Raw genomic sequence first — 27,206 nt, 5'->3', positions numbered from 1 at the left:
AAATAAGGACCCTCGGAAAATCAAACGACATGAAAAAAAAGGAGAGGATCGTAGACGGGAAAAACTCCGTATGCAAATTTCCAGGAACGCACCAATCGCGTTTATGGCCGGGCAGCTGTCAAGAACACCCGCGTTCCTTGTCTGGCCATAATTTCCCGGCCACTCTTCATCGTGCCAAGCAAACGGACTGAGCAAAAAAAAAAAAAAAGCAAGTGAAAGAAAGCGGGCATTTATATCTTGTGAGGATCTCGCGTAATTAATAAGCGCTGCTCAGTGGTAAAGTGCAGTGCTTGCAGAAGATATATTAAATTCTTAAACGAGCTTTCCAATGGGCGTTTCTCCTATGCAGAGAACAGAGTATCTGTACGCCAGGCGCCAGCACTTGCTCATGCACATTTGAATACATTTTTTCCCGGTGCCGGGGCCAGTGTCGAAATCAGGCTGACTTCCACCGCGTGGCCAAATTAGGGGCTCTGGTTGTGGCCTAAATTAGTCGTTGGCAGCTGATGAAATATTTTCTTTTGTGTTTCCAGTGGGGGTCTTAGAGCGGCTGCCTGTACATGTCTATATGCAATCTGTACCTTTGGCAATTATTCCTCGAAAAAGCACGAGAGAACAATAATAAATTAACAGTGAAAGCTGCTCAGCGTTAAACACAATAACGAGTATGAGCTCTCAGAAGGCGATGTGACACATCGGTTTTATTAAGTCTGCCGAACGGCACAAAACAAAAAAGTTGTTCTTTCCCGTCGATGAAAAGAAGCGCGAAAGCAGATGAATGGCTGAGAGGTACGTTAACCAGCATAATTGTTTCGATGGTTACTCTCCACTGTTTGCGAGAGGGGGGGGGGGGGGGGGGAGTTAAGCCAGATAGTGAGGAAAGTAAGAAAATTGTGTAAAGGACCTGTCAGCGAAATGCGTTATGAGAGTCGCCTGTCAAAATTGCTTTTTCACTCAAACCACCCTGGTGTAGCTTAATGGCTATGACGTTTCGCTGTTGAGCTTTTCTTTTTTTTTTATTGTTTATTCAAAGATTACCCCGCATTGCCCGAAGGTGCTATACAGCAGGGGGTGACAGCATTAACATAAGCAAATCTTCATTGTTACAGCACACTTGCACTTGAGACAACTTGTTGCACTCTTTAATGGTTCTAACAAAAAAGGGTTTTGCGAGTAGGTCCGTCCTGCTACGCAATTGCCTTATTTTGAAAACAAGCTCAGTTCTATATGAACGGTAATGAGGTTCGTTAAAGTATTTTTCTTTGTTGATTCCTGTGTTATCACTGCAGATCTGAAAAAAGAACTTCAACCGCAGTTTATGTCGGCGCGAGGAAAGCAGTTCCCACTCAAGTTCATTTCTCATTTTAGTGCAGCTCTCCCCCCTCTTGTACCGTCCCAAGACGAACCTAGCCGCCCGGTTTTGAAGTTTCTCTAGTTCATCAATCAGTGTAACTTGCGAAGGATCCCATACGGCACAGGCATAGTTTAGTATAGGTCGAACACATGTTAAATAGGCTGTCTTTCTTAAGTTTAGTTCCGAAGTTTTTAAATTGCGTTGCATAAAATTTAGTGCCATTCCAGTTCTTCAGACCACGTCGAGTACATGCGCATTCCATGAACAATCGGATGAAAAGACTGCAACTAGATATTTATATCTAACTGCTTTTTTACAGGCTCGTCGTTTAAGAAGTACTCAGTCTCCTTTGGCTTCCGTTTCCTTGTAAAAAAAAAAAAAAACATGGATACACTTTGTACTATTTAGGTTCATTTTCCACATAGAGCACCAATCCTGAACACGTTCCAAGTCAGTTTGCAGTTGGGTAACGTCACTCTCACTCCTTATTTGTCTGTACACAACGTAATCGTCGGGGAACAGTCTAATATGGGATGAAATACCTACTGAAATATCATTAATATAAACTCAAAATAAAAGTGGCCCCAATACAGAGCCCTGTGGGACTCCCGACGTCACATCAACGTACCCAGAGCTTTTGCTTTTTAAAATGACACATTGTCGACGCAGACACAAATAATTTTCTATCCACCTAAGCACAGCAGGGTCTATATTTAGTAGTTTAGGTTTGTTGGAAAGAAATGAGTGTGTTACCGTGTCGAATGCCTTACGGAAATGTAAGAAGATACAGTCGGTTTGTCCACCTGAATCAATGTCAGATGCCAGATCATGATAAAATTGTAGAGCCGCACGAAAAACTCCCGATACAGCTTTCCGTTGCTGAATATGTGTTACGTAAAAGGGTTTTTCCGAGCGTGAAAGAAGCCCGCGCATACACGCAATATTGCCGCGCGGCTAGCAGCTCGAGGCACTTAGCTTAGACCTTTCTGTATAGACGCGTACAACACAATACTGACATATCTGAATGTAGCTGTACTTAACATGTAGTCTTACTTTACTTCTCACCGTAGGCGTCTGTGTCAGTATTCTCGAAAGATTTCGACACACCGTATTCCAGAGCTCGTGGACATCCTTCAGACATTGTTTTATTGCGATAGCAATTATATGGACAATTCAACCGGATTTCTGCCGTCGGCGTCACCGTCGCCGTCGTCGGCGCCGTGAGGTTCCGTATAAAGTCCAAGGGCGATAAAATCGTCGCCGCGCGCCGTATTCCCCCGCGCAGTATCACGGAGAGCGAACGCACGGCGGAAAGCAAACGCGACCGTCGCGCGAAATGTCGTGGGGGTATGGGAGGGAGAGAGGCGGGGTGACGCTGTGCTGCGGCACGAAATGCGTATCTTGCAACCGGGCGCAAGGTGAACTGGCCACTCAATCTCCCACGCGAAAGCAAGAAAGCGGGAAGGCAGCGCGGGAGGGAGGGGGGGGCAGCTTCTACTCTGCCAACAACAGCGTTTGTACTTTGCCCGGTTGTGGCAGTCGCCCGCACCATCTCTCACCCCCGCACGGCTCTGACCTTTGTATGCGCTGTGCATTCGCCGCTTAGTTTCCGTTGAAGCGATAGACGTCGCACGAACCTTCGCCCACTGCGGTGGCTGTGCTTGCTGCCACCGTTTTGACAGTCGTTGCCTGCGGTCATTCATTGTGATCTATTCATGTTTCCTTGTGCGCGCTGACACCACGCTTGTTAATTCAGTTAGTAAGCGAATGTTTCCAAGTTTATGCAGCCGATAAAACTACTATCCCTACTCCGAATAGCTCTCTACTAATTTGCTATAGCAATTGATGCTTCGCCTTTCGGGCGAAACTACACATTTTTTTAGACAGGTAGCTGTCGTGGCGACGTAGGCGCGAATTGTCTTTAGAGACCTTGCTTCAGACAAGAACATTTTAATGTATTTTAGGGGTACCGCGTAACCTTCTACCTTGAACTAAACATCAAGACGAAATTCAGGTTCCGCTTCGGAACACGTTTAAATATTTTCAAGGAACAGCCGTTATTCACCAACTTTAGCAAACTGATAGTTCAATATTCGTTCCTTTGAAAACAATATTCTGCTTTACTCTTATTAAAGCAATAACAAATCTCTCTGTGAAGCATAACGGCTGCTACGTCATAATAATACAGATTATTTGCATCCATATATTCTGTGCTGCTCATAGCGTCCTATTCTCGTATACGTCGTATAAGCTGACGCCCTCGCTTCGTTCCCGTAGCAAACGCAGTAGCGCTTACCCCGTTCACTATACGATGAGTTCTCGGTCCATCCCACGAAGAGGGTTACGCTCACAACAATTGAATACCGTCTTTGTGTCATACCTTCTGTACAGTGTGAATTGGGAGATTTTCTGCTGCAGAAAATGGGGTTATTGAAAGCGTCTGTGGGAGATTAAGCATACTTATTGCTTTCGAGAAAGAAACTTCAACCAATTCAAAAATATGGATTGCCGTCTGAGTTGAAAACTGTATCAATAATTCGCTTCATAAGTCAACTTAATTATATATGTAGTAAGTTTTAACAATGCTACGTTACCGTACGAGAACAATTGGCCGTACGGGATGTCTTTGCGCCCGGTATAATGGGTAGATGCAAGCCAAAAGACTGTCGCATTACCGTGCAGCTGACACAGACACACAGGCGGCTCAAATTCTGTGCCATCTATCATTTCCAGTTGCAAATTCTGAAATATATGGCACTCAAACTTATTACAATATATTGCATAATGTTCACACCTATTTGCAACTAGCATTTTCCGAGTGAAGTAGTTATAAACTCCGTTGTTTCATTGAATGGTTATTTTCTTGTTTCTTTTCCTGCTTTGAATGCTTATGTTTAGGACACTACCAAGCTTTTCGTTTCGTACTCGACAGCTTAAACTCTCTCATTCACTTTCTTGTTCATTTGTTTGTGTAGCGTTGTGTAGCGTTGCTCGTGTGAACTGTTTTACATTAACAATTGTTCAGTGTTCTTTCATTTTCTTCTTTTTTGCCCACTTGCGGACGGCATTTGAGCAGGAATGCAATTTAACATGAAAAACATGCTGTAACGCTACGGATATTTACCACGTGTAACGCTTGGACTACCGGACAGGGGACAGTTCTTCAGAAGAAAAATAATAGACCATTTATCTTTGCGTAAACCTAGCAGTTTCCCTCTCTTGCGGCAATTTTCTGCAAGGAAAGTTCACGCGGCAGCTTAACAAATTTGCTGCCTCCTTATGGCGCGCAAATGCAACGGCACAGCGCTCGTTAAAGCGAAAGGGAAGAAGAGCGCGACACAGGGCCGTGATAAACGACGTTCAATTAGTCGGGAAAAGTAGGTGTCACACACACTTTGGGCCATGCATGTAAGATTTAGAGGTTTGCGGGGTCCTTGAAGGGGCAACAGTGCGTGAGCAACAAACACACACACACACACACACACACACACAAGCAAAAGAAAAAGAAAAAAGCTTGAAGGACGATGGCGTTGCTCGCTTGCGTCGTTCGCCGTTTTCTTCTGGGCTTTCTTTCGCCGCATTGTTACGCCTCACAGGAGAGTCGTGCACTTTATTCCTTTCAGTGACGGTGTCTCCATATGAAGACGCACCTTACTATTAAATATTCCGGCTTGTGGAGAGAAGGTAAACATCTGTAACATAGGGCTGAATGACATCATAACCTTCTGCTAATAAAAAAAATAAAAACATATATTTCATTTTTGTACATAGAGTAACGCAAAATAATGGTTATTTTAGGAGGTGCACAACTAGGTTTGGTGAGAAGTTCGACGTGCTGCTCTGCATCACTGGTGTTAAATAGTGTTCTCTCTTGCACAAGAAGGGCCCTCGACTTAGTAATAACTATCGAATCTGTTTCCAGCAAAATATTCAGTTATGTTCATGACATAAGACATCTTCTCAAGATGTCAGTATCTTTGTAAATGGGTTTTTGTAATTATGACTACTGGTCTGACGTGATATAGCAGTTCTACAGGTATAAATATATGTTCTTCTTGCAAAGTTTGCGGCATGTTTCTAGAAAAATAAATCATTTGAAGGCCGTACGAACACTGTCATAATTCGTGACAGGAGGGGTTATAGCGAGGACCAGATCATGTATCGAGTTTTGCACTGTTTCGGCAGCGTAAAGAAGTGGCCGCGCGCTTGAGCGAGTTTCTTTGTGAGCTTTACCTAATCGAGAGCAAGCAACTTAATTCAGCTTGCAAAGGGATGCATGGCCCGGCACAAACGCCAAACGCGTAGTTTATTCTAGCATTCTCCGCATACTGAGCTGAGACCTGGGAAGCTCCAGGTTCGAGAGGCGTTCTAATTAAAATTTTGTTAGCACTGCAGTGAGGGATCGTATTTACTCTAGCATGGAAACGTATTCACGCAATCACGTCTGCAGCCGCGGTTCAACGTAATTTGGACGTCGGACGTTAAGCACTTCATTGATTCGTTATTGCAAGCTTTTATCGCAGGATAGCATTTTTATTGAGCATTGTCTTGCGTATCTTTTCCTCTTGCTTTCTCATCCAAGAGAGGTGGATCCACACTTCTTCGTACAAGCACACACAGATCGGGTTCACCTATCATTAATGAAACACAGGTTGAGTAGCTGGCTGGAGATTCACGCAAAAATTTGGCAGTGTCCTCCGAAGGGTAAACCGCTGTCAGTGATGTCAACGTTGAGCGCTGCGCTTCAACTCTTCGGAAAGTGTCTTAACTGTACGCTGGTCTGACATGGCACGATGCTGCACGCAAGGCAACTGTTCCTGGACAGTAAGAGCAGTTGCCCTAAAAAAAAATTTTTTTTTCAGCTGCGTGCGCCAGAAAGGAGAGCTTATTATGCTTGCGCACGGCATATGCTACGTTTAAAGAAACTACAGACAAGATGCTACAGAAATACATGATTAAAAACTAAGTACAATTGCTAGAACAAACCAATCGGTTCAATCAGTGGTCACACCCTAACCCGCATGTAAACACACATAAGCACATACAGACACACGTACATGCACACACGTACCTACACTCTCTCACAACAGTTCGTCAGCTCATCAGACTGCATTGTAAGGAGTCATCCAGTGACGAACGGATCGAGCGAGGGGCCCGTTGCACCGTTTGCTTTCCAGTACACCAGCCCCACTCCTATCTTGCCAGTAGTCGACGGTCGGACGGCCGGGATTGAGCCACGCCCAACGACGGCCGCCTTTGCATTTAATCACCGACAATGCGTGAGCCGTGGCCACCAGCTTGATTAGTGTGCCCTTGCATTCTGCTGCCCTCGTTGCCTTCTGCACTCGTCTCATTTCTTGTTTTGGTTACTTCCTTCCTGGCTGCCCTGCAGGGTGCACTGCCAGAGCGGCGTGGGGAAGCGGAACACCGAACTGTGACGGAGAGGGGGCTGCAGATTTAGCCTGGCTGAAGGGTCCCATGCTCGCCAGACCGCGAGTAATAGTTTCTCGTGGTAATAAGTCGCGCGAGACGCAATCCCTGAAGCGTGAGTCAGCAGGCTAAGAATAAAAAACAAAAAGGGAATAGCTTAGTTAAGCTGATACAGCGAGAGGGACGGGAGGGGAAGATTGGGGCGACTAACTCTCATCGCCGCTCTTCTGATGAAGCTGTCGATCCTGTCAAGCTTGCATGACGTGGTGTTGCCGCGTTTCGGCCCGTGTCCACAGGGCTCGGCAGACAATGCAGGAAAAGGGAGTCTGTGCGAACGAAATTTGGCGCCCAGAATGTGATGACAGCGCAGCCTCGCCATAAGTGAATTCCTTTCTTATGGTGCAATTTATTTATTTATTTATTTATTTATTTATTTATTTATTTATTTATTTATTTATTTACTTATTTAAAGATGCTGCAATCCCAAAAGGGATTTTTGCACCGTTGAGTAGGATTTTGCAGCTTCCGTATATGAGCACGGAACATGTACCAGCATGTACAGCTCTGGCATTTACGGCGCTGTCATGGCCGTCAGGCTCGCAGATACACAAGATAATAAATTTAATTAGGTAATTAGTGAATGAAGCATTTCATTTTGTATAGGATAACTCAAGGCTTAATTGAAGAAAATGTGTCGGCCCCGTATTGAACAGTAAGTCATGCCATAAATTATGAATTATGGCTCCACTTTTAGGTCGTCCATGCTTGACGACCACACAATGTTACTACTTCTTGATAAAACTCACTGTATTTATTCTGTAAATTACGTAGCCTGATGATTATGCACAATACTGAAATATACATTGATGATGTGAAAAAAATTATCACTAAAGAATGCAGCTCTGCTACATTTTTGGCATGCATAACGTTTCTGACAAGAAGATTCTGAATAGGCACGTGCGACTGCTTATCCGAAAGAACGGGATTCACCGAAGGCGGTTTGGTTGTGTAAAAGTTAAATTTATTGAAATAGATTACAAAGCGTGCAGTAAGAAGTAAAGACGCCCTGATAGGTGCTCCAGCAAGTCTATTCCGTGTCTTAAATGAGATAACAAAGGTGCAGCCATACATTTGCATTGTACGGTGCATCCAGCTTCGTAGATGACTATCGCACAACAGGCTTTACTCCATTGCTACCTAGATCGGCATTACTGAGCCTTCTCTGGTTGCGCAATCTCCCTTGTTCGCTCAGAGATGCAAACCATATTGTTAAGTTCTTGTTCCTTTTTCACAAACTTGCCCTGCATACGTGGCACACAACACAAAAGACCACATCTGAAAGCCCGAAAGATTTTCTGTCGATGTCGGAAGCTTAGGTATGGCATTGTCAGGACAAATCGTTGCAGTTGACAGCTGAACGCAGCGGTATTCAGCCGAAAATACAGTTTACTCTGCACGGAGAAAAATAGATGAAATAGAAGCAAATCTCCTGCAAGCCTCAAAGGATCGTAAGGTATTCAATAACTCGTATAAGTGGGTAGCGTGCGCGCGCATAACATACGAGCTGTTAGAAGCGCTATGCATCCTTAGCTGTGTACGCTCCCGTGAACGCGTTCCCCATTCTTTTAATACATAATTCATTTTTTTATAGCTTCACAATCCGAGAATGAGGCCGAGCTGTGCGTAGAGGAAAGCCACGAAGTAGATAGAAGTAAATGCTTCCACCACGGACTGCTGCAACCGCGCCTACGCAATTATCGTCCAACCGGCCCCGAATTCCCGCCACTCGCGTTAACTGAATACGTCTCCCCGACGGGGCTTTGTCTCCATCAGACCCAGCTACACTCATGCCGTCGTGTCGCTGGGAGATAGACTTTCAATACGCGTGTGGGCCGCCACTGGCCTCCATTCACAGCTTGCGCTTGCAGCGTCGAATGAAAGGGTGTGAAAGCAGTTTTAGTGCGAAGCCCGAGAACAGCTATTAAGTTTTTGAAAGAGACATTAGGATGCTTGGATGCACAGGTGAACGTGTGTTAAACTCTAATTCACTTTCACCTCCTAACTTCACAATTAAGCGTTGTCAAACGTAGTTTTATGTATGGCAGAGGATGTCGACGGCAGGCGATGCAGGGCGTGTGAATGTAGAAGCAGGCAATTGGCTTCATTTGAGCCACGCCGCTAATGGAATACACCCTTGAAAAGAAACGTAGACAGACTATAAAGTGCTTTAGCTTGTCCGTACACTTCCTACCGTTTACGAAATACCATCGCTATAACGAAAGCCTCTACGACGAAATCACCCGCATAACGAAGGAATAATTATGTCCCGGTTCAATTGGGAGCTGTTCCGAGCGCGACCTTTACAACGAAGTTACCTGTATAACGAATACTTTCGGAGCCCCAAGCACTTCGCTATAAAGGCATTCGACTTTACCGGATCACCGGAGCCGTGGACGGCCGTAGCAAAGCTGGTAACGACACCGCTTTTTCCAGCTACTATGCGTTTGAAAGACTTTTGAGTCGCGTCAGTGTTCTCGTCGATGGAAATTATAAAAAAGACTGCATGTTAAAGATTATGTCGCTACTAACGCTTTACACTAACAGTTATGTAGAATATGGTCAGTCACTGCAGTATTACCTTTGTGTGCTCTCAGGTTAAACTCAGCGCCAAAAGCAGCGTTGTTGCTGCCGTACACCAACGTATGCCACGTTTGCGGTATTTCGCAAACGCTAATACGTTTACAGATAAGCTAAAATTGTGATATCTGAAACCGCGGCTCGTGTATCAGAATTATGCACAAGCATATCTGTATGTCACGCGCCATGTGTTGCACACTCGGGCAGACCATGTAGCCTCGCTATGCTTATTTGTTATTTCATATTTCCCTGCTCTCTTTCCTCTCAACGTCAGAAAGTCATGCATTCCTTGGCCATAAATTGGGGCACATTTGCGCTTGTAAAGGAAACAGCCGGAAGTGCACTGGTGCACACGGGCCATAGGTTCTGGCTGCTTTGAGCTGCAGTACAATCGAGAGAGTGCAACGTCATCTGCATCCGGCACCACTATATCCTATAAGACCCCTTGTGCAATACATTGCCCACATTGCCTTCTACATTTTTAAATAAATTTACTCGGAAGTTATTACGCAAAATATTCATTCTGGATATAAAGTACGGTGTATGTGTAACTGTAAAGAAGTGGTTTACTCATATTATTTTCATTCGCTTTCCGAGTAATTCGACACTAAGTTGGTCTGGACCTCTGCGTCTTCCCAGACGGCCGAAAACAACCTTGAGATGTGTTTCGAAATCACTGAAATTGCGTGAAAATACCGGACGCTCCAGCAACATGGCAATTTACTACACGTAGTTCCATCTTCAACTCTGCATTTAAGCACCGAAATGCAGTTTTTACCGTAGCAAACATGAGGAGATGAAGAGATGTTCACGTACATGGAGACGCAGTTTTTAATTGGCATCTAACCAGTGGGGCTTAAAATTTTAAATTCTTTTTCGAGTTCAAAACATAAGAGTAGAAAATAAAAAAGAATGATTATATCACATAATTTTGTTTAGGTCTGAGAAGGATATAGCGCTGTTTATATCGTTGATTAGTGCAGCCATCGGTCGCCCTCTGTTAATACTATTCGCGTCATTGCGAGAAATTGGAACGTTGTATAGTGTAGTAGTGGAGGAAAATAAAGTAGGGCGCATATGGTGACGGAGCGTTCAAACTAAATCATATTTGCGTACTTTTTTTCCCGTCAACACAGAGAGAGGCCTTCGTCCTGCAGTGGACATACATAGTAGGCTGATGATGATGATGCGCCTAACTCTCCACTTGCAGCATTTCTGAGTAGACATCGGCGCTGAAAAGCTCATAGCTTATTTCTAAGCGTGTTAACAGGCTTAGAAATAACCTATGAGCTTTTCAGCTAAATTCTGAGCTGGTCTCAAAATTGACGAACGCGAGAATTCGAGCTCTTGCTCGCCCATTTGCACCAAACTTTATGTCGCTTCATTTGGCTTGATTGCGGAATTACATATGATTGGCGTAATTTGGAACGTTCGGTGACTCTCTTCAAACGCTATAGCTGGAACTTATGGTTAATACGTTCTGGAACCGTTTTATATATGCTGAAATATTCTCAAACCAGTTGAACGTAACTGTACAAACAACCAAGTAAAGGCAAAGCACGCAGTCATGCTCAGCAAAGCTGAAGTGACTTAATTATTCATGCATAAAAATGGTTTCCTTCCCGCTTTCTTCAAATTGATACGAGAAAGAACGTATTAAGCTAATTAGAATCGCCTGAGTTAGACTAGTCGCCCACTCTAACTCACTGGTAGAAATGGCACGAAGATATTGCAGACCCGGCACTGTGAAATATTTGAATGTTGAAAAAAAACGTAGTTTAAAGAAGGTGATTGTGGTGACAAAATAATTACCGAATGCAACCATGCCCTCCATTGAGCTCCTTGTACTTCAGGCTCAAGTGCACCCATCACAACAGGCATTAATCTCACAAATCTATAAATAGGACCACCAAGTGAAGGCAGTGTGTCGCGACAGCGGGCTCTTTTCAAGAAATGTAAGAACATTTCGAAAAAAATCCCTTTTGAGGGATGCTGCTGGTACAGCATTTTTTTATCCACACACGCTGCGCATCCACCCTGTCTCAGCCACACAACTCACCGTTAACACTTCACAAATGTTTCGCGCAAGGCCCGCGCAGCGTGCACAATACACAAGTCGTAGCCCGTTCATTAAGACGCCCGTATTTACAAAACGGCATTGGCACGTGGTTCAAGTCGCTAATTAAGACGCGGACATGCGCACACTCGCGACTTATTTTTATGTTTCCCGATACTTTGCTTCATATAACCTGAGGCATGCGCACAGGACCATAAACACATGCGTTTACATGAGAATAATACCAAGCTTAATCACATCATATCAGCAAGAAAGCTCAACTCATTCTTTTAGAGAGACAACAACGAAACGCCGATACACTAATCTCAAAATTTTCTTCTATACATAGCCTCTGCTAGTTCCCGTGCCACCGTATCTCTACTTTTCCACCGTATGCCTGTGTTTACCAGCAAAGGTTCACACATGCACACTTTGCAATGATACGGCAAATGCGAGCCTGTCCCATTTCTGATTGACAATGCGGGCTCTCGCAAGGAATCATCTATACAACGGCCAGTTTGGCCGATGTATACCTTGCCGCAGCTTAATAGAATCTTATAAACGACCCCAGCGTAACATTTCAAAGAACACCTTGCGCGCTTCTTGATTCATTCGGCATCGTTTTACAGATAGCAGGCGAGCGCAAATGCGAGAAAGTTTCAGAGGAACTGAAAACACTACCGTAACACCATACCTAGAAGCCACATTTTAAACGAATCAGCCACTTTGTGTACATACGGAATGACAACAGGACAAGTTTTCCTTTTTTTTTTCGTTTTCGTGCGAACCTTTGCTGATGAACACATGCACAATACTGAAAAGTAGAGATACAGTGGCACGGGAACTAGCAGAGGCTACGTATATCAGCAAATTTAGAGACCGCTGTATCAGTGTTTCATCGTTGTCTCTTTACGAGAATGAGTTTAGCTTTCTTGCTGATAGGATGTGATTAAGCTTGGTATTAATCTCATGTTAACTCATTTTCTTGTGATCTTGTGCGCATTCCTGAGGGTATATGAAGCGATGCATCGGGAAGAATAAAAATCGGTTGCGAATGTGTACCTGTTGGTTTCTATATTATTTGTCCGTGTGTTGATTTGCGCCTAAAACCATTTATAACCTTGTACCAACTAGCCCAGCAGCGGACGTTACTTCATACATTGCTAGTTGTGCCCAGGAGGATGCGACGTAATCGGCTAACAATTCAGCGTTGCTCGAAAGGTCCTCCCGGGATTTAATTATCTTAAGTTTCTTTTTTTATTTGTTTAGGTTGCCATGCGGCATTACGTCCGTCTGAAATTAAATATAAGCATGCATGCCTGTTTCATACAGATACTGCCACATTGACTTATAAGTTCTGTTGTCTGTAATCAGTCGTTCATAGTCTTCAGCTTCTTCACTGTTCAGTGTCAAAGCTCGAAGTACACTTTGGCGAATTATCTTTGTCCCAGGCTACGTCCAAAGTAGATTGCGGACATCCGCTGTAGACGCAGGAGTGGAACATTTCGTACAATGGGCAATGTCCTTGTATGGTTGACCCCAAGCACAAGTGATGGCTGGTGTAAGGGTCGCGCCGGCACGAAGTCTTCGGAGACTCTACCCGGGAAAGATTGTGGGGAATGGAGCAGACACGCGGGGGGATGAGGGCAAGCGTGTTACGCCGGAGGATGGATTTTCAGCCAATGAAAACAGAGCGTGGGTCAGAGGGAAGGGAAAGAGAAGGGGGGGCGGGTGTCGAGAAAGAGTTAGCACTGCGGTCCACAAGGTCATTGTTGTGGTGATGACCATGCATCTGCACCCAGTGGAGAGTAATGTTCACGCGTGTGAAATTGGTAATGTTGTGTACCTGGTCGCAAATACGCAGCGCTTTTGTTATTTGTTTGAGCTGCTTAACTGCGCCGAAGCTGGCCGTATACAGGGTGTCCCAGCTAACGTTAGCCAAGCTCCTAAAAATAAAGTATAGAATATACGTGGACGCAACAAATGTATTCTGTCAGCAGTGAAGTATCGCACTAGAAGGATTTGTTTTTCATAATTGAACTATCGATAATTATATGAGATTAGTTAATCAACTTTTCAATTGCTGAGTTGAGGGTGCCAATTTTGATGGAAAATAATTGTTTTAACACACCAGATTTAGTGTGCTATGTCTCACGTAATTATTTTTTCCGGAATACGAAAGAAAAAAAAAGTGATGCTGGCTCTTCCGTAATCGAGAGTATATGTAAGCATGAAATGGCTAGCGGCAAAGAAGATTTTATGCCACGAGGCAGGCCTGAAAGCTTACTGAGCCGAAATTAACCTGTTTTGAACTGAGCATCGTTGCAAGTCTAGTCTCAGCCAAATAACCATCCGCGACGCGCCAGACGCTGCCGGTCTGGTCACGCAGTGTAGCGCTATTTCTCGAAGGAGGCGGTGCAAAGCCCGCGCTGCGGCACTCACGGACCGCTGGAGTCGAAAAGAGCGCAGGTAACCTTGTCTCATCACCAAAAGGTGACAATCAAGTGTGTGGTGCACTGTATCTGCCTTTTGAACGTCGCTATTGGAAATGACAAATTAAACTTCAGCGTACTAGAAGTTACAGCTTCAGTTATATTATGAACAAAGATTAGGAAGAAAGCGGAAGCAATATATTTTGGTAACTTGTTTGGACAGTAACCAGCGCATGTAATGCGGTCCTGTACAAGGGGCGGGGGGCCAGAGACCGCATTTTCTTGAGTTTTGACTGGTTGCCCGGACGATCTAGTTTTGCTCTCGCAACGATGCCCGTATGTTCACATTTCATTCTCGTCTTGGGTGCTCGGATAACGGCTCTGGATTTTGGCTCAACGTCTCTTGAAGGTCGCCGACAACGAGGGCTAAAAGCATTTCATGGTTAAAATTGTCCGAAATATGAAAATAGCCGCATGACTACGAGTCCGCATGCCGCGACACCAGCGGTCCCAGGTGTTACTCCGAATAATTAACTCTGCTCAATGCCTTTGTCCTCCTCCTCAATGCCGCTGCGCACTGCATTGGCTCCGTGCTTCACGCGGAAAAGGCAGCTTGCAGTTCGCGGTGGCCAACGCCGATACCGAGACTTAGCCACTTTCACGCGGCCGCTGAGCCAGGCATTGAGCAGAGTTAATTTTTCCAAGCAACGCCTGGGACCATTGTGGGGTAGTACCTAAAGATAGAAGAGATCTTGAAAACACTAGCTGCTGTATGACAATGAACAGTCCTGTGCTACAGAGTTGAAGTGGAAAAATCAGTATTCGACAAATGTGCATCATTAGAATGCAAAAACTGAAATCTGGACAAACGGGCGTGCGTGACTTTGACAGCGCTGACGCATGGAGGCAAAATTACGCACGACAAACGCATCATGGGATGAGTTTCCGATAATGCGCATATTGTGCCCTGCTTTCTTCTTCAATCGCTAACACCTCCTTCTTCTACCATATCAAGAAATTAAAAAAAAGCGTAATAACTTCAGCACTATCCACACCCCAGTACGGGCATGCGCCAAGAGTAATTACATAGTTCGAGGGGCATGTTAGAGGTGAGTTACCGCGTGCATAATGCAAAAGACCCGGAACAGTCAATACAGCGCGATTGTACAGGCGCTGCCACGCGAGCGCTATAACGCGCAGTGTTCCGTACTACACATACACGTGGTGCCAGCAAGCTATAATGCACAATTCACAACCGCGGCTTTCTGTCACCGCGCTCCTGCTCTGGCTTTCACAATGACAGATAGGCGTGCAACTGACTATTTTCTCGCGTCGCATACCCAGACTCTTCGAGTGAAGCCGAAATATTGGGGTATCGACGCAAGGAACGCGCAATGAAGAGGCGCAAAACAACAACATCAAAAAAGAAACAGAAAAGAAAAGAAAGGGGGAATAAAGGAATGAAAAAAAAAAAACAGCGGCATTGATTCGAGTATATAACTGTGTTAGCGCGGAAAATGAATAGCGCTGGCGGCAGGAAAAAGCACGAAGGTGTGTTCTTGATCCCAGGCGTCGATTTACAGCTCCTCGGGGTGCAGTCAGTGTTACAGTGGCCAGTTCACGCTTGTGCACTCGACCCAGCTCTGACCGCTACGCGCGGGCGCTCAATTTATCTAAGAGATGGCGCGTGTCAACGACTTAAAGCGTCCACACAGCTGAGAACGGTATAGCAGTGCACACAATGGGAAACGGCGAACCTATCCGTTCATATTGCGTGCTCCTTTAGAAGCGCGTTTATTGCTCTCTGCCAGTGCACCCTAGAGAGTTAGGAAATGAACATTGTCATTTTGCCCTAGGATGACGCCACTAGAAGGGCGGCAATGTGGGAGCTCTGCTACTACTTGATCGTGGAAGCAGATCTCCCAATACGCCACCAACAATAGAGCAACAAAGGGTGGCCGCGCGCTCAAGCCTTTGTACATTAACAAGTCACTTTTAAAATGTGCTTCATCAATTCCAAATAGGTACGCTGAGCTTTTAGTACAATCTTCCTTGAGCAATGTCACGGACAACACCCAAATTGCTATTCAAGATGCCAAGTGACACTACAATAATCGCGGACATCAAAGTGTTCCGTAAGACCAAATACTAGAAATATTCTCACGTTTCAGGTTAAAATTCACACATCGAGCATAATTGCTGCTTGAAAACAAGTTGAATGTTCTCTCCTGGACACTGCTGACAGATTTATGCACGAAGAAGATGGCGACGCGAACAAAAACATGTCTGTCATTGGCAAACGTCTTTTACTACGTCGCTTGCTGTCACCAACGCTGCATGCGCATAATTAAAATGTGCGCAGCCGTGAAGAACAATACTGAAATGGTCTTTGAAAGACAGGTTCATCAAAAAATAATCGCACGCGTAAGTTTCAAACACAATGCGCGCACACGTCAAAGAGGAAGGACGCTTTCAAAGAACCGCAATTAGCGTTTTCTCGTAAGCGTCCATCCTGAATGTGTCTGTGAAGTGGGCCAACCGTAAACATTCGTTGGACCATGCTTTTTACACAGTGTTTTGTGAATCCGTATTTATTTTTTCAAACAAGGGCTCTTTGTTTATTTATTTCTATGCTTGCTTTCTTTTTTTCTTTTTTTTTTCAGAAGGTATTATGAAAAATTAACCTGGTAAACCGAACTTGTTATTGAAATCATCTTAGTCTTTCTTGGAGTTTACCGCTCTTCCCTTACTCGCATACACCACTGGTCACGGACAACAAAAACAGAGAACCTCTATAACCTGACTAACCTCACGTAACAACGATTATTTTCGTAATCTGGCGCCCCTTTTCTTATCCCGAAATAAAGACTACGAGTTTTGTATTGCTTCCCATTTCATTCACCTTGTTTAGCCTTGGACAAGAAGACACAGCAAACACACGTTGGGCGACTCAGCGCTGTTTCTAGATAGACCCACGCCCTCGCTTGCCTTCTTTCGGTGCCGTGCATGGGCCTAGCCAGCCAGCTTATATTGAGCCGAAAGCGTATTCATTGATTTCGATTACGCCCCTCTCGTTGTCCTGTTTACCCAAGCATGCTTCGCTCCAGTGTCTTCGTTTGGTAGCTTTCTGTCATTCGTTTTCGACAGCGTATGTACGCATACGCACGCACATACGACCACAAAGCTGCGTACTGGGAGTTCCTCGAGACTTCGTACAACGTGCATCTTTCTTGTAGTACCGCAACAAACGCATCTTCCTACTAAAACGAACGACAGAGAAAATTGAATCACTGCCACTGTGTTGTCGAACCTCAGTTGCCTGAGGCAATCTGTATGTTATTTCCTCTCTGAAACAAACTCAAAGTGCAGTTTCGAAGCGACGCCGCGACAAAGCCAGAGAGAGAGAAAAAGAAAGGAAATCACAATAGACGCGCTGATTCGAAAATTCAATTGTACAGTTTGCCGGGAATGTCTTTACGTTTGTGTCCTGCTTAGCGTGCCTCAGCGGCGTTCGCTTCTTCGCGAAACCCGTCTCTGCAGAACTATACGTGTTTCACCTGACAGAACACTTTGCGCCAGGGAAAACAGGAGACCTCGTAAACACGTTCTACATTAAATGTGTCGTTTTCTTTTTCTATCGTTTCTTTCTTTCCACTCACGCCTGAATTCAAGTAGTCGAATGCGCCAACGTGTATGCGGAGTAAAGCACGGGCCAGCAAACACTTTCTTCAATGAATGATTGAATGAATGAATGAATGAATGAATGAATGAATGAATGAATGAATGAATCAATGAATCAATCAATTAATTGATGAATCAATCAATGCAGAGGTTGGAAACATGCCCATGACAGGGCTTACCAGTACTACTAAACGTACATAGGCAGTTATGTAGGCGAGAATAAAACACTATTTTCTCTCTTGATCACTGCCGCATTCCTCGTGGTTGTTCAGAATTCGACAAGAGCAAAAAACGGGCGTGAAGAACCAGAAGCGAAGCAAGCGCGGAATCCTTTGGGTCTTGTCTCCGGCGCAAATAGAAAGTCGGACACAAGGTCTCAAGCTGGGTTCGGGCTCCTCCGTGGAGAAGCGTCTGTGTGTATCCTAGAGAAAGAGAAAGAAAGAAAGTGACGCCCAGGAGAATAGTATAAGAAGAAGTGGAAGAGAGGCAGAAGGAACATTGCACAGAAAGAAAAGGAAGAGAAAGAGAGAGGTAGAAGGAACCAATGCGAAAAGTGGAAGTGACAAGAACAAATTGAGGAATGCATTTCGCATGTCGTGGTGGTGGTTCGAGCTTGCGCAAGGAAATGTGGGTCATAAAGACAGAAAAGTGGAAGAAGCAAACGATCTGGAAGGCAAGTATAACAAGAAAGAAGCGCACGTAAAGAAAATCTGAATGGAAGCGGAAATAAATAAATAGGAACATGAAGTAGATGGCAAACGGACAGGGCGCTTCGCGCTGTCTTATCTGCGCTGCTGCGGACGCCTATATTTCATTGTTTGGAACAGGAGGATACCTCCTTTCAGTGGCTGTACGCGCACCCTCACTTCACCTTGTCCCGAGCACCCGTGTGTATGCGTGTGCAGCTGCCGTGTTGTGGAGTCACTTCTCTGTTTCTTCGTTGCTTTCTCTTGCAGTGCGCGTATTCATCGCGTTGCCGAGTGTTTCAGAAACAACGGGAGATAGCTGGCATTCAGGACACTGTGGGCTCGACGCGAGGTTTTCCGCACCGACGTAGCGCAGACTTCCTTGTGGGTCGACAACACCTCTGGGGTTTCTCTCCCAAAGTTGAGCCATCTATCTGGGCGCCGAGATATGCCTTTTCTGTTCCTTCATCAGTTCTTTACTTACCCTTTTTGTGGGTGTAAGACGGTGCGAGCTGTGCAAGAAGGCCTGTCGCAGAAGAGGTCGCTGGTTTATTTAGTGTGGAATTCAAAGTGCTTCGGGTACCATTCAACGTGTTACTGTCTCCCACCAAAACTGATTTAGGCAGTGTAATAAAGTATATATATACTTAGGCACCTGTTCCTACGTTCAGCGTCGGCGTGCCTTGGAGGCGTAACCGAGTGAACGACCACAGTGATAGATGGAAGTGCGAACACGTAGTGCAGTGGCGGATTAAATACGGCGAGAGGGAAGACAGCGCGGGGAAGAAAGCGGAGGATGAGGGTGCAGCGGACGCATGAGGAAAGCCACTTTGAAGCACCACCAGATGGCGCTCACGTCCGAGCAAGGATAAAGTTCATATCAACAAGGGACTGAGACAGGGTTGCCCTTTATCCCCGCTGCTGTTTATGATGTACATGGTAAGGATGGAAAGGGCGCTAGAAGGAATCAATATCGCGTTCAACCTCTCATATATATACAAACAAGCCGGCACAATAGTTGAGCAGCAGCTTCCAGGTTTATTTTATGCGGACGACATTGTGTTGCTTGTTAGCAAGCGAAGTGACATGTAACGTCTGGCTGATATCTGTGGAGAAGAATGTGAGAATTTAGGATTAAAATTTTGCGTTAAAAAATCAGGTTTTATGGTATTCAATGAAAACAGTGAACAGAAAGTGTTGATACAGGGCCAGGGAATACCTCGGGTAAAAGAATACAAATACCTGGATGTCTGGTTAAACGAAGGCGATAGATAACTGGAGGCACAGTAAAAAAAAAAAAACAATAATACCAAAGGGAAGCGAAATGTGGCCATAATGAAGCACCGAGCGCTATGGGGATACAATAGGTACGAGGTGCGCCGGGGTATGTGGAAAGGTGTAATGGTTCCAAGGCTAACATTAGGAAATGCGGTTGTTTGCTTGAAGTCAGCGGTACAGTGGGACGCCTCGCATTGGGTGTTCACGGGAAGACTACTAATGAAGTTGTGCAGGGTGATATGGGCTGGACAAATTTTGAAGTAAGGGAGGCTCAGAGCAAAATTTATTTTGAAGAACGACTGAGGATCATGAAGGAAAAGTAGATGGGGTGCAAGACTGTTCAGGTATTTGTACAGGCAAAACATTGACTCACAGTGGAGGAAAAGAACTAGCAAGCTTACCAGCAAACATGTGACCGGTATAGTAAGTAATATGGCAAAAGAGAACGTCAAACGCAAAGTAAGAGAGGCTGAGACAATGCCATAGATGGCTGCAATGGAAAGGAAACCTGCTATGAGAAGAAAACGAAATCAAGAAATTATGAATCAGGAATTTATGATAACTCAAAGGGAAGCTCCTTACTTTTCGAAGCGAGATCAGGATGCCTTAGAACGCGCAGTTATAAAGCGAGGTACATCAAGGAAGAAGACGCATGTGCTTGCTGCGGTAAAGCTAGGGAAATGATGGACCATGTTTTATTGGAATATGAAATATATTCAGCTCCCAGTCTAGGCTTCTCTGACCTTCTTGAAGCCGTTGGTTTTGAGGGATAGCGGGGGGAAAGTAAACATGTCCGCTATAGAGATTAGTAAGAGGTGGTTGGAGGTTTGGTGGCAGAAAAGTAGGGAGACCTCAAACAACGGAAACGTGCAGAAACAGAGTTCCCAGTAATGGTTCAAAAAGTTTGATGCTTGGAATTCTTTGTAGTTGTGTGTTTTCTCAAAAATAAAGGTAGGACATTAGGCAAAATAATAACAAGAGCTTGGTGGCGCAACCCACCACCCCGTTTCAAAGAGGACGCTCATATAGCGTCCATCCATCCATCTTCCATCCATCGCGGCAGCGGCGGCACCGGCCGTGCTCAGACAGAAAAAAAAAGAACCAGAAAGTTCGCCTTCGCGCAGTGCGTTCGCCGCAACCGTTTCCCGGTTAATATTACCGTTGCATAAACTGCAGTTGCCGGGAAGCGGCAACTGTTTGTCAAGTCTATATATAGCGACGCGCGTCGTGGCTCTGCCAGTTGGTGCGGTGATCGGTGCGATACCTCAGTTATTGCGAAATGAAAACTGCGCTCAAATTTCGCATTTGGGAGTATCGTAATCGTAGGCGACTTTTTTTAATCGGAATTACACTGCCTTACCTGGTAAGAGACGATTATGTATAGGCATGTACCAATGCCGTCTCATTCAGCGGAGAGCCGAGAAAAGGTATGGTTGAGACGGCAGTCAAATCTGCCGTACCTATAGCGAAAAAACATATTAAATATGATGGTCCAACAGCTTAACTTTTCCATATCGTTTTCGGGTCTTCAGTGATATCAGAACATGACACATCTGTAAGGTAAAATAAAATTAAAAAAGGTCTAATTGGTGGTTCTGATTGGCATTTACACTGTACACTGAAAGTTAGAGGTACACTGAAGTTACATTATTTTACTTTTATTTTTATTGAAAAATGATGACAAAAAAAAGTATTTCCTGAAGCTATGTAAACACGTTTCTTCTTCAAGCTCGAGCAGCCCCTGGATATTGGTCGCTGGGAAATTTGCGTCGGCAAGCAACACGCATCGTTCTTAAACACGACTGGGAACGGGAGAGAAAACACCGCGTGGGGCGTCGTGATAGCATCTTAGCTGAGGCTGTTGTTTTTGAAAAACAAGGCCGAAAAAAATGAAAACAATAAAAAAAAAAAAACTCGCGACGCTGCAGTGTGTGCCAGGCGATCCCCGGCGTGCAGCGTCAGGGATATTTTTTTTTCAGCCAACACCGATCATTCGACTTTAGGTCCTTCATTGTTGGCTCCCGCGTGCACATGACCCGGTTTGTTTTGCGATTTATTCCCCTCCCATAGGTTTCCTTATAGCCTGGAAGGATATTGAGCGCGTGGCGTTCAGTCTAGGCGTGTCGTACTTCCGCCTTTCTCTAATACGACGGACGCAGGAAGTAAACAGATAAACAAAGAATAAATAAATAAAACAGGAGCGTCAGCCAAAGTGTCCTCTCGTACAGCGTGTTTTCTTTTTCCCGTCGCCTTTCCCTGGAAAACTTCAAAAACTTCGCGGCTGCTTCCCGCTGCCGCGGTTATTCTCTTTTGCGGCGGGAGCTTTAATTAAGGGCTGCCGTAAACTCGCGAAAGAAAAGAGAAATTTAATATGAGCGCAGGAATTGCGGCTCGTCTAGACGTCTCCGAAAGAGGCCTCTTCGTTTGAGCGACGCGCCCTATAATACCGTCTTGTTGTCGTGAAGCGCCGTCGTTGGCGGCGCTATCCCGAACGCGTACGCCGCCGAATAATGCCGAGCCATTGTCAAGCGGCGCGCGGCTTATATTGAACACGTCGGCTTTGGGCAGCGCCGCATTTTGTATTATACACCCGCCGCACGAAGCCGCAACGCAGAAACTTTGGTTTTTCTTTTCTTTTTCTAATTTGTTCGTAGTGAGTGAGCTAGGCCGTGCTCCGAAAGTATGCGAGCGGTAAGCCCCGTTACATATGTGTCGTCGACCTTTTGTTTCCTCCCGGGTGATTGCGTGTTGCTTCACTATCCGGTCATTATTTTTTTTTTCCTATTTTGTTTTTCTGTTCGAGCGCTTCATTGTTCGCGTCTCTAGAAGCCGCGTCTGTCGGTCGATATTACCTCCCGGCGTAATCCCCGAGTCCGAGCTTTTTTTTTTTTTTCTGCGGCAAAGGAAGAAATGGCATATGCAAAACAGCGGCGCGCCTGTCGGAAAAGCTCACTTTGTACAATGTGTATCAGGCCAGGTATGCGCCGGCCTGAAATACTCTATTTGCTCGCAAATGAAGCCAAAATGAGGTTGCTGCCTACTACATTTCTTGCAGTTTGGGATTAATTCGAGAACTCTCGTTTGTTTCGTCTGTTACTGATTTACTTTTCACAATGATGTTAGAATGTAGATATTAGAAGGCACGGCATACTATGACAATGGAAGAAACGAACTAACGTACCAATTGGGACAATTTTTTAAGAGTTAATTTAAATTTGAATTTCTCTACGCTAGAGCTGTTCTCTCCTTTGTGCGTTTCTCTTAACGACCGTGCTCCTGACTCACTGAAGAAGACGAATCGCCTTGTCAAAAAATTCGTTGGCGATTTAGCGGTAAGTGCGAGAGTAACTTTTTAGGATTACGTTGCGCCAACTTGAGATCCTGGATCCATGATTTACACCGCGTTTACCTCATTGTAAAGTGTTGTTCGGGAACTCACTCGCCACACGTCCTGTCTATTCCTGCCCGCGACAGGAATAATAATCCCTGTCCACCGGGTGACAATGGGCGACGGATGATAGGTGACCCCACCTGGCAGTAGTCCACGGCGTCCCGCGTGCTTTCGCCGTCGTCCGAATGCTTCTCGCTGGTGTGGATGTTAGATAAATATTATTTGGGCACCACTTGAAACGTGAACTAGAAACTACAGACACAAGCCCAAACTTTAAACTGATTTTACTTGTAGGCAGTCGAGTGGTTTTATGCATACATGTGACGAAACATGAGAAACATTGTAAAATATGCACGTGTAATCAACATAACAAACAGTAGCAAGATATCCAGATAAATTCAAAATATTAAGTGATACTCAAGACACTGTTGAAGGAATAGGCGATTTGTCCGCACTCATTGATACATAAACGTCGAGCATGCCCACTGGCATGACACTACCTCCTAGTCCGTGGACTGGATGGCAGCGTCCACGGGGAAATGGTGTCGGGAGCATGACGCAGGTGTAGTGCCGTCCGCTGGTATCGGCGCTCGTATTGCTTAGGCGAAGAGCGAAGAAGAGGAAGAGGAGGTGGGCAAATAATAAAACAGCTGGCCTAGGAACGGTACTGTCTCTGTCTCTCTCATTCCGTTACAACACATATATCGATGGCCTACGCATCTGTCGCACAGCTTTGCAAAATTCGGTCCCGTTAAGATAACTAAGCTCATTTTGTGATAGTCCCAATGAATCAACACTGACGCAGTTTTTCCCAGGGCGTCGAAATTCTGCCGCTACAATTATCTCTCGTGTCGTCTGATTATTGTGCCTGGCTATAACCTTGCAGTCACCGAACAACGGCTGACAACCGCAATCCCAGCAATGCAAAGCCAGCTGCCCTTGCACCGTCCTATGTACATTATCGTTATGTTCCCGAAGGCTATCGGTCAGGCATATCTGCCTGTTTGGCCAATGTACTTTTTCCAGCAGTTGAGCGGGATCGCATATACCACTTTTTTCTTCGCAATCTACATACTCTTTCCTGTGGTTCTTTGTGCATGTCTTGTTCCTTGTTGTACCTTTCACCTTTACCTTCCATAGTGACGCTAAACTTGTGGGGCGCCATTAAAACCTCTTTTACCCCGACACGGCTTCTAATGTTTTTTAGACGGTAGGAGACGTCATGAAAGTGCGGTATTACAGCCATCCCTCGAACCCGACTCCTCTCGATCTCAGATTGTCTCGGTTCAGTGCATCGCCCAGACCCCCCTGACAACCTGCAACAAAGACTCCGCAACAGGTACAAACACATCACCTGAATATCCTGCCTGCTGGAGCAGACTAACCTGAGCCCGGAAGCTATTTTCCACTACGTGGTGGCAAGACTTCTGCAGCGCATTCTTTAAGCAGGTACTTGCCATCCCCATTTTCTCCAGCTTCGAAGTCTGTTTTGTTGACTACACGTGCATATTTTATAATGTTTTTCATGTTTTATCACATGTATGTATAAAATCACTCGACTTCCTACCATTAAAACCAGTTGATTGCTTGCGCTTGTGTCTGTCATTTTGAGTCCTCGTTTCAAGTGGTCCGCAAATAACATTTATTATGAATTGTTACCAACAAGCCCAAAGCAGTGCCCTTCTAAGGAAATTAAAGTTTAGTGTCACCGCTGTGCAGGCCTATGGAATGATCCGTAGTTTACTCATTTCACATGCGTCAAGAGAGAAAGAGCAAGGAGAGGAAAGGCAGGATGGTCAATCAGACGAGCGTTCGGTTTGCTACCCTACACTGGGGGTAAGGGAAAGGGGAACAGAAAGAGGAAAAGAGGGAGAGAGTGAACACTAAATACACGTGGGATGATGCACAGGGACACTGTAAGCAGTCTGTTAAACCGGTGCACTTGAAGTAGTATACTATAGTGCAAGAATCGCTTTTTTGCCAGTATCGGGTGTAGCCACGGTCCTAGTTCATTAACACACAAAATGATGTATGACGTGGACATAACGGGCCAGTATCTTTGCATTGAATCACTAACATTCGGCACCATAACAATACTTCACTCGAGACATTTTTTAACAATACTTACAGTGTTCATGTTGACATAAGAACCGCTGCCCAAGCGTTTCGTTTGAATCCACTGTATACGCGGCAAACACTTCCCACGTGAGTATTTTTCTCATTGTGGAGAGAGTTCATAGCAGGCGTGAATGCTCCTTGATTTGTATGCTTAATTTAAAGTATCGGCACGCGTGTCCTTACATTACAGCAAACAAAATCTTATTATCATGGAGTGAGTTATTATCATAAGAAATGGAGTATCAGAAACCAACTGTACGTCATGCAGAAACAAGCTGCCTAACACGCGTCTAGTGATGCGAAATGTTGGCGGTAAACAGGAAACGATCGATTGATTGCCGTTGACCCAAATTTTCTTTGTCTCTTCTACGTGCATTATACAGTGACCATGGTCAGGAAATATGACTGCTAGTAGTGCAATGATAAGATTTCGCCCGAAGACGGAGTACACAGGCAGAAACATGATTTACGAGTGCCCGACGAAATGGGCCATTTAAGGGTAAAACATGTATATGGCAACTAAAACAAGGTTCGGTCTTGAGAGTACAATTGTTGCGAAGTTTCCTTATAAATAACGTTCCATCTTTATCGCGGCAACTATTGAGTCATGTGAGCCTTAGCTTTCACGAAACCCGGTAATTTCTGTAGTTCGGGTATTGTTTGCTACATATGGACCCTTACATAGACCTATGAGTCATCGCTTTATTTCTGTCTCTCCCTTACAGACACGCATTCTTCATCTTCTCCTCTTCGTCTCTCTCGCTGCCTGCATGCTGACACCAAGCATCGCGAGCACACGGGATACGCACAGTACACGGGGCCCGAGGCAGCAGAGGGTGCCACTGGGGAGACACGTATACGACGTGTAACCTTAGACGCGCTTCGTTAGCCCACGTCACGCCCGTCACGGCTGTGGCCGTGGCCTCATACGTGTAATAACAAATGTGCGCCACGGGACATTGCCATCAGCGGCCGTTCTCTTGCCCATTGATAAAACATGCGGCTCTGAGCAAACACGCGTGGTGGGCAAGAAACCGAAAAAAAAAGATGAATGAATGAGGCAAGACAAAAGCCGTCGTTCCGTTTTCTTGTTCCGCCTGCCTTTACTACCGGCCAGCGAAACAACGGCACACTTGTGCCGTTAGGAAAAGGCAGACCTGGAGAGAGATAGCGAGGGAGAGGGGGGGGGGGGGGGGGTTAAGAAAGCCTTGACAAGTTGCTAAAAAAAAAAAAAACAAATTGAAGGCAATGAGAAAAAGATATAGGATACTGTGCAGTATCGTTTAGCACATCCATGGCGAACCTTTACACACAAAAAGCGAGGAACAACAATAATAAGAAACAGTATAAACAAAACAAATGCAAAGACGAGATGCAAAAGGCGGCGAAGCGCGGGATGGTCGAGGGAGAGCGCTGAGGCTGCGAAAGCGGCTAAGGAAGAGAAACTAGAAAAGCAGCGCTCTTTCTTTCTTGCTTGCTTTCTTTTCTTTTCTTCTTCTTTCGTATTTTTTGTTACGCGCAAAATAAAGTCACGCAGGCGAAAAGATTAATGAAAGCGGGCGGGGGTTTTTCGGGCGCACTCAGTGGAACTCGGCCATTTGCCACGAGATAAGGGTGCCGTCCAGACTCGACTGACGTGCCTAAAGAAGATAAAAGGAAGCAGGGTCATTCGCTTCAATTTTTGCCTCTTGCTGCGTCCTTATCCCTGTGGCAGGTTACTCTGGCTATCTCTTTTCATTTGTTTCGCTTGAAGTTACATGCGGAGTGCAATTTTTGTTTTCCTCCCAAACTTGGTCACGAGAGAGCACTTTTTTTGGCCTCGCATGTATACATATACCTTCGGTGCTTGTTGCGTGAACCTGCAGAGCCGAAGCACGACTACATGATGGTGGTCGGGGCCATAGGCTGCCCTGTCGCATCGTGTCAGCCCATCTGTCGGCTGTCCGCTTCGCTTACCTACTGGCTTTGTCTGCACCAGCTACGCGGTCATAGAAGCCCTTGGGATAGCGCTCGTTGGTGCAAGTCTTAGGGAGCTGTGAGTACTTTTCTCATCGCGTTGGAACGAAGACTCCGCGGATGGGACAGCTGAGCAAACAAGCAACGTTCCATTTGGGGCCGTAGGACGAAAATTGCGAAACGTTTT

At 45.3% G+C, this 27,206-nt stretch overlaps 1 protein-coding gene across 3 annotated transcripts in view; it reads left to right on the top strand.

Annotated features, from left to right (window-relative positions):
* LOC119456090 (hemicentin-2-like) overlaps nt 1–27,206 on the top strand; it is a 194,522-nt gene that overhangs the window by 70,904 nt on the left and 96,412 nt on the right. The window contains exon 1 of one of the 3 annotated variants that reach the window (XM_049669539.1): nt 26,896–27,098. The exons of the other annotated variants lie outside the window; for them this stretch is intronic. The gene's annotated coding sequence lies outside the window, so the exon portion shown is untranslated. Of the gene's footprint in view, nt 1–26,895; nt 27,099–27,206 lie in introns of those variants that run through there. 3 annotated transcript variants of the gene reach the window in all.

This window comes from Dermacentor silvarum, chromosome 6 (genome assembly GCF_013339745.2).
Source record: "Dermacentor silvarum isolate Dsil-2018 chromosome 6, BIME_Dsil_1.4, whole genome shotgun sequence".
In the NCBI taxonomy this organism is placed as follows: Eukaryota; Metazoa; Arthropoda; class Arachnida; order Ixodida; family Ixodidae; genus Dermacentor; species Dermacentor silvarum.
This window is presented reverse-complemented; position numbering and strand designations above follow the sequence as displayed.